The sequence below is a fragment of the Acomys minous genome, assembly GCF_964271855.1.
Source record: "Acomys minous genome assembly, chromosome: 9".
In the NCBI taxonomy this organism is placed as follows: domain Eukaryota; kingdom Metazoa; phylum Chordata; class Mammalia; order Rodentia; family Muridae; genus Acomys; species Acomys minous.
In genome coordinates, this window is record NC_140490.1 from 121,239,304 (window position 1) to 121,246,818 (window position 7,515).

The following is a 7,515-nucleotide window of genomic DNA, read 5'->3' on the forward strand; positions in this document are numbered from 1 at the left end:
CGGATCACAGTTTTGATTCCCTTCGCTTCTCCCAGTTCTTTCCCTGAGCCTCTCCCATCTAGATCCACACCTTCCTGTCTCTCGTTAGAAAAGAACAGGCTTCTAAGAGATAACAACTAAAGATAACATAGCATAATGTAATATGATAAAACAAAAGCCATCACATGGAAGTTGGACAAGGTAAACCAAAAGAAGGGAAAGAGCCACAAGTGAAGGCACAAGAGTCAAAGACCTATTGTTTACATACTCAGGAGTCTCATAAGAACACTAAACTGAAGGCTCTAATATATACACAGAAGACCGGGTACAGACCCATGTGTTCCCTGTGCCTTCTGCTTTAGTCTCTTTGAGTCCGTATGAACTTGGCTCAGTGCATTTAGAAGGCCTTGTTCTCCTGGAGTTTTTCATCCCCTCAGGCCTTTATACTCTTTCTGGCTTCCTTTCCTAGGGGTTTCCTGAGCTCTGAGTTGGAGGGATATGATGCAGACATCTGATTTAGAGCTGTGTGGTCCAAGGTCTCTCTGTGTCATGTCTTGCTGTGGGTCTCTGTATTTTTTCCCATTTTATGCAGAAGGAATTTTCTCTCATGATTGCTCAATATGACACTGATATATAAATGAAGAGACAATTAAGGCATCAACTTATCATTGAGATGACTATAAAGTTTGTGATATGACCAAGTTGTGTATAAATGTCTTTTAAAGTAATTCATATGGCAGCACACATTTTTTCTATAGTTTGGAGTTCTTGGTGTGCATGGTTTTATTTTTTGTTTTCTCTCTCCTCTCTCCTCTCTCACTCCTCTCTCTCTCTCTCTCTCTCTCTCTCTCTCTCTCTCTCTCTCTCTCTCTCTGTGTGTCTTTTTCTCACCAATTAAACTGGTGGAAACAGAGTAAATCGGTCCTGTAATCTCCACAAATGCTCTCTGGGCCTTGCATCTAACACCATCTGGTCACAAAGACAGCATTCTATTTATTACATACCAAAGCCTGGATTCTGCTGATGCATAAACAGTAATTAAAACACAAGCCAACCATGCATGCCAGATCTGTGTGAACTATCCTTTGAGTATCTTAGAGTTTCCATGCCAATGGGCTTATTGAGAAATTGGCTAGTGATTTAAAGATTAATGATTTATGTCTGTAAGCGAGGTTCATTTGCTGCTTACTGAAATATATTTGACAACCTCTTTGTGATTTTCCTAGAACCCATAGTCACAGAGATAATTATTCTTAAAACAATATCTCAGTTAATTTTAAACATGAGCTTGAGATGTCAACATATATAATCACGGGTATTTTAATGTACATTTGTGGTGACAGCAGCCACTTTTCCAATGCTCTCTTGTATAACTATGCTTACTTTCTTTCATTAAGCATAACTCTTACATTTTCCAAACTGGAGCAAACAACCATTTAAGTTTTTTTTTCAGCATTGCTTCTGTAATTCGTATCTGCTCTGGCTGGTCACAGTCTCTGCTTAAAGCAATAGAACATGATAGATGAAAAAGAAAAACATTGGTGGCATTTACAAAGAACCCTGGTGGTGGCATTGGTTAATCAGCATTTTGCTTTTTAAGGTGTTCAGATTTTTCACAATTTGTTGATTCTCATGAGAAAGCAGATACTGTTGAGAATTACTCAGCTATCTTTAAAATAAACTAGTAGTTAATGATAGGGATGTGTGTGTGTATGTATGTGTGTGTGTGTGTGTGTGTGTGTGTGTGTGTGTGTGTGTGTGTCTTTTTATCTAAATACAGTTTCCCATCTCTCTGTTCCTCCTAGTTTATCCTTGACTTCTCTCCCATTAGGATATACCTAGTTTATGTCTCTCATTAGAGAAAAACAACCTTCTAGGAGTTAATAACAAAACATAGCAATATCAAATATAAGAATAAAAATTATAGTATTGAGGCTGGGCAAGCCAAGCCAGCAGAAAACATAATAGAAGCCTAAAAGAAGGCACAAGAATCAGAAACCAAGTCCTTTGCACACTAGTAGTTCCCGAACAGCACTAATCTGAAAGCTATAGGAGAAATGCAGAAGCCCTAGCGCAGGACTGTGCAGGCCCGGTGCATGCTGCTTCAGTCTCTGTGAGCTCATATAAGCCTTGCTCAGTCGTCTTAGAGAGCCATTTTTCTCCTAGTGCCCTCCATCCTCTCTGTGTTCCCAGCTCCTTCTGTCCTCTCTTCCATGCAATCCTCTTAGCTGTGAGGGGAGGGAATTGACTGAGGCATCAATTTAGAGCTATGTGTTTCAAGTTCTCTCTGTGTAACGTCTTGTTTCGAGTCTTTGTATTTGTTCTCACCTGCGGCAGAGGAAACCTTCCCTAATGACGACTAAATGAGGCGCTGGTCTATGAGTGTAACAGAATGTAATTAGGAGTCATTTTATTTGTTACATTTTTCCAGATCAGGAGTGTTTGGCTTTACCCCATGACTCTGGGGTGTGTAGACTCTGGTTCTTGGTTCCCATGCAGTGTGTGCTGTGGGTTTATCTCATGGAGCGAGCCTTAAATAAAACTGGGCCTTGGTTGGTTACTCCCACAAGGTTTGTGCCAGCTTTGCTCTATCACTCTCTGCAGTCAGGAGACAGATTGTAGATCAAAAGTTTGTGGCCGGGTTTACTTTTCTCTTTTGGTAGTCTGCAGGGTACTTTTCTGAGTCACTAGAATATGGGGGTGAAATATCCATGGAGGCAGTAGCTTCGCCTTTCTATAATTCAGCAGTGTCTTTGCAATGGGGTGATTCTGTCAGTTTGTGGTACAACCTGTTGTACTGACAACATCCTGGCTTGTTTGGGAATTTCACCCATCATCCACTCTAGTCCCACATCTGTTCTTTGTCTCCCTCCCAGGAAGAGCCTAGTCCTTTCCTCTGTGGCTAACATTTCTGGGTCTATTGGTTGTAGCTTTGTTATCATTTATTTAATGGCTAACATCAGACATAAGTAAACACACACCATATTTATTTTTCTAGGCCTTGGTTACTTTGAAGGAAATCAGCATGTGTCCAGGAAGGAAAAGGAGCCCCTAAAGAGATGAGGATGAGAAACCCAGTTCAGATTGACTTTATCAACCTGGATGAATCTCCAGGGAATCTGATGCCAGGCAGCTCATTGTCAGCATATTTAAAACACAGTACAATTTGGGGAAGAGGTTTTAGGCAACATTCTAATTCCGGGTGCACAATAAAGCTTACCGTGTGACTACACAAAAAACTTCTTTACAAAGTATGTGTGACCGTGAGCTTGGGTTCTATAGCTAGAGGGCCAAAATTCTAATGTGGTCTCTGACTGAGATAGCAGAAGTCGTCAGACCAGAGGTACATTTGACATTTTCCCTAAGGATGATGGGCAATGGTCTAAGGAGGGAAGAGTCTGTGATAATCACTCTGGGAAATTTGGGGGAAATCTACCTCTATAGCAGTGGTCCTCAGCCTCCCTAACGCTGCAGCTCCTTAATACAGCTCCTCCTGTGGTAGTGACTCCCAATCATAAAGTTATTTGTGTTGCTACTTCATAACTGTAATTTTGTTACTTTTATAAATTGTAATGTAAATATTTTTGTAGCTGGATTCTTTCCAAGGGGTCAGGATCCACATGTTGAGAACTACAGCTCTATGGCAAAAGGTAGGTGAGGTATGCCTACACAGATAGGGGAAAGGTTACTAGGTTTGTAACAAAATCCATTCCCAAGGAAGGCCTAACAGAGGATGCTTGAAGCTCTCTGAGAAAGGGAAGTAAAATAGTCATCAGAGGTTGAAGGAGGGAGGGAACTGTATAAAGAAGGGATTGGGAAGGGAACTGGCAGGGGATAAGGTGTGGGGTTAGTGTGGGGAGAAGAAATAATTAGGAGAGCATCTCTGGGACATGTTGGATTCATTGGACATGGGAGGGACCTGGGATCTTATCTGAGACTCCTAGCTGCAGGGCATATGAAGTCTGAAGTGGCCACCTCTTATAGCCAAGCAAGACTTCCAGTCGAGGGAGGGAGACACTAACACCCCCACCCAACAAAACCTTTAACCCAAAATTTACTTTGCCTACAAGATGTTCAGGGAAACACCAACCAATGACTGGCCCGACTTGAGACAGATCCCATGTGACAGAACCAACACCTGCCACTGTAACTGATACTCTGAAAGGCCTCATCCAGCCCCTCTTGGGAACACATGCAGAAATCCACAGCAAAGCATTCTTGGTGGAAAAATGGGTATTTGTTATCTCCACTGAGAACAGACCCTATGTCTTTAAATATTGAGGGTTTCCTTAGTGATCTGTGGGCACAAGGAACTTGGTGCCCACAACATTACCTTACTCGGATGATTTTTTTCAGTTACATTCATTTTCCTGCAAACTTCATGATATCTTTGCTTTGTTGTTATAATTGAATAATACTTTTGTGTAAATGTACCACATTTTATTTATCCATTCTTTTGTTTAGGGACATCTAGGCTGTTTCCAGTTTCTTGCTATTATGTATAGAGCAGCAATAAACATGGCTGACTCAGTGTCCCTTTGGTAGAATGAAGCATCTTTTGGGTGTATGCCCAGAAGCGGTATAACCGGATCTTGAGGTAGATGGATTCTTATCCTTCAGAGGAACCATAACACTGATTTCCATAGTGGCTATACAAGGTAGACGGTTGCACCCCCACCAGCAATGGAGGAGTGTTCTGTTTGCTGTACATCCTCACTAGCATAATGTGTGATTTGTATAACTGATCTTATTAGCTGGGAGATAAGAAACACACCTTGTGCTTCAGAGTAGAGTGTAGGTTATTTGTTTTGTTTTATTTTGGGGTGTGTGTGTGTGTGTGTGTGTGTGTGTGTGTGTGTGTGTGTGTGTGAGAGAGAGAGAGAGAGAGAGAGAGAGAGAGAGAGAGAGAGAGAGAGAGACTTACTATGCAATCTTAGCTGTTTCTATGTGCACTAGGTTGGCCCCCAAAGTCAGAAATCCTCTGCCTCAACCCTTTATATGCTGGAATTAAAAGTGTACAACACCACACACAGCCACAGTGGTGCTCTCTCCTCTCTCTCTCTCTCTCTCTCTCTCTCTCTCTCTCCTTCTCTCTCTCTCCTGCTCAATCAGAGCTATTGAAATCACTTTACTCACTCATATCTACCACAAATATAATTTTCTTATAAATACAGTAAATTATACTGTGAAAATATCTCTGACCTCTTTATAACCTTAATGGTTCTATAAATACTGAACAGAAATAATTTATAAAGCTGTTAGAATTAATTCTGCTATTAAAATAAGTTCCATAGTACATTACATTATTACTGTGGTAACCGAACTATGAACTTCTGAGTCAGCAAAGGGAGTGCACAGTGACGACTGCTAATGGCAGCTACGACTCAGGATGACAGCTTGGCCTGGTCAGGAATGTTCCATCTCCCCATGAACTGCCCTGTCCTCGGGGACTATTCTTCTTCCAGGTTAAGGACATTTTTACAATGTACTATGTTCTTTAGCTTGAAGAACTAACTTTGGTAAGTACGTATTTGGCCAGATCGTGCTCCTTTTGTTTACTTCTTAAGGTTGCTATGCTGACTGATTTATGGCAGCATGTTGTCCAAAAACAAACAAACAATCCCCCCAAAGTTACAGAAGTTAATACATAGTTCCTGAAGTCCAGTGCCTCTCTAGACACAGCAACAGCTTCATCAGTGGATGTGATATTCACAGAGATGCAGGTGGATTGACTGTATCACTCCCAACTCCATCCCACACTTCCAACATACAAGATTATGAATTAGCACAATTATCAATAGTCACTTATCCTACACAGTCACTTCCTATTTGCTCAAAGCAGAAATGCTGGCCATTTGGAGATAGAAATTAAACATTTTCTATGAATAAGCAGAAAAATACATAGGGGAGTAAGCAGATAACACCCAAATATGTTTTTTAACTGTTAATACTACTTGAATTGCTTAAATTGATTCAAACATATATAAGAAAATAGATAAAAATAAAAAATCTGTAGATTGGTACTCAGAGATGCACATGTATGTAAGTGAAAAGAAGAACTCAGACACTATTACAAGGATAATGCATTTTTCTCTTTGTGTGTTTGTGTGTTTGTATGTGTGTGCATGTGTGTATATTTATCTGTGTGTGTGTAAATGTGATATGTATGTATATGTACAGGTGGTATGTGTGTGACTGTGTGTATGTGTGTGCATGTGTGCATATGTGTGCACAAGTGGGTGTGGTGTGTGCATGTGTGCATGTGTGTGTTGGGTGACTGTGTGAGTGTGTGTGCATATATGTGTGTGTATGAGTGTGTGCATACATGGATGAGCATGTGTGTCTGTGTGTTTTAGGAAGAGGTTGGGGATCCTATATGACAAGATAAAATAAAGGTAATAGAGACTGATGGAAAATGTGCAGTTTAGTGAGAAAGGGGGAAAATTGAGCTGAATGAAGCTTTATTGATAAGGAAAGATGACTAAAGGAACCTCTGGGGAGGTCTCCAGACCTGGCCAAGGCGATCTGTTTTATACTTGTCTTTTCTGCAGGTGCAGACAAGTACTGAGTCTTCTCATGATGGTCCAGTTTTATTTTAAAGAATCCACACCTCCATCCAGACATGGACACACACACAGACACACAGACACAGACACACAGACACACACACACAGACACACACACACACACACACACACACACACACACACATATATATATATATATATACAGACACACACACACACACACACACACACACACACACACACACACACACACACACGGTAAATGCAGTTTTTAAAATGACATCAGAGTTCTCATCAACTCCTGAGTGACATTGTCTCTGTTTCTGTGCACTAAAATACACAGCACAAGATCTTACAACTTTTCCTCATTTTTATCGTTCATCGTACAGACAAAAGCATTCTAACTGATCAGAATGTGATCAGGTAGCAATTGCTGCTTGGTGTTTGTTCTTTACAGCCTATGTCTCCTTGCCTTGTAGCCTCCCCATTAATGAGACAAATATAATTCGTGTCATTGGGTTTTGTGTACTGTGATGGGTGACATAAAGTAGACAAGCAGCTTAAAGTAAATCATGACTTATTTTTCTGACTTTATGTCCGACATTTCTTTTTAAAAAGATGCAGATTTAAACAAGCAGCACTCATGGTGCTAATTTCTGACCTAGGTCTTTATTAGACAGCTTTCCAAAATACTTGGGACAAGCTAATGATTTCAGAGTACTAAATATGTAGCAAGAAGAGAGTAGTTTGGCAGTGCCTCAGCTTCTTCTCATTATTAATGAGATTATTATTATTATTATCGTTGCTTTGATTTTATCTTAATCTGCGCTCTGGTGTGAGGTCCTGAAGCCTTAGTGTCTCTTGACATTTTACATCCTTGGAGACAGAGGAAATTTAAATAACCAGGTTTCTGTTTTCAAATCCCAGATTCAGAGAGAGCAGTCTCGCTTTTAACTCATCTTAGTGATTCTCTTGTGTTCTAGCTCTGGGTTTTCCTTCCTGCAGCCAG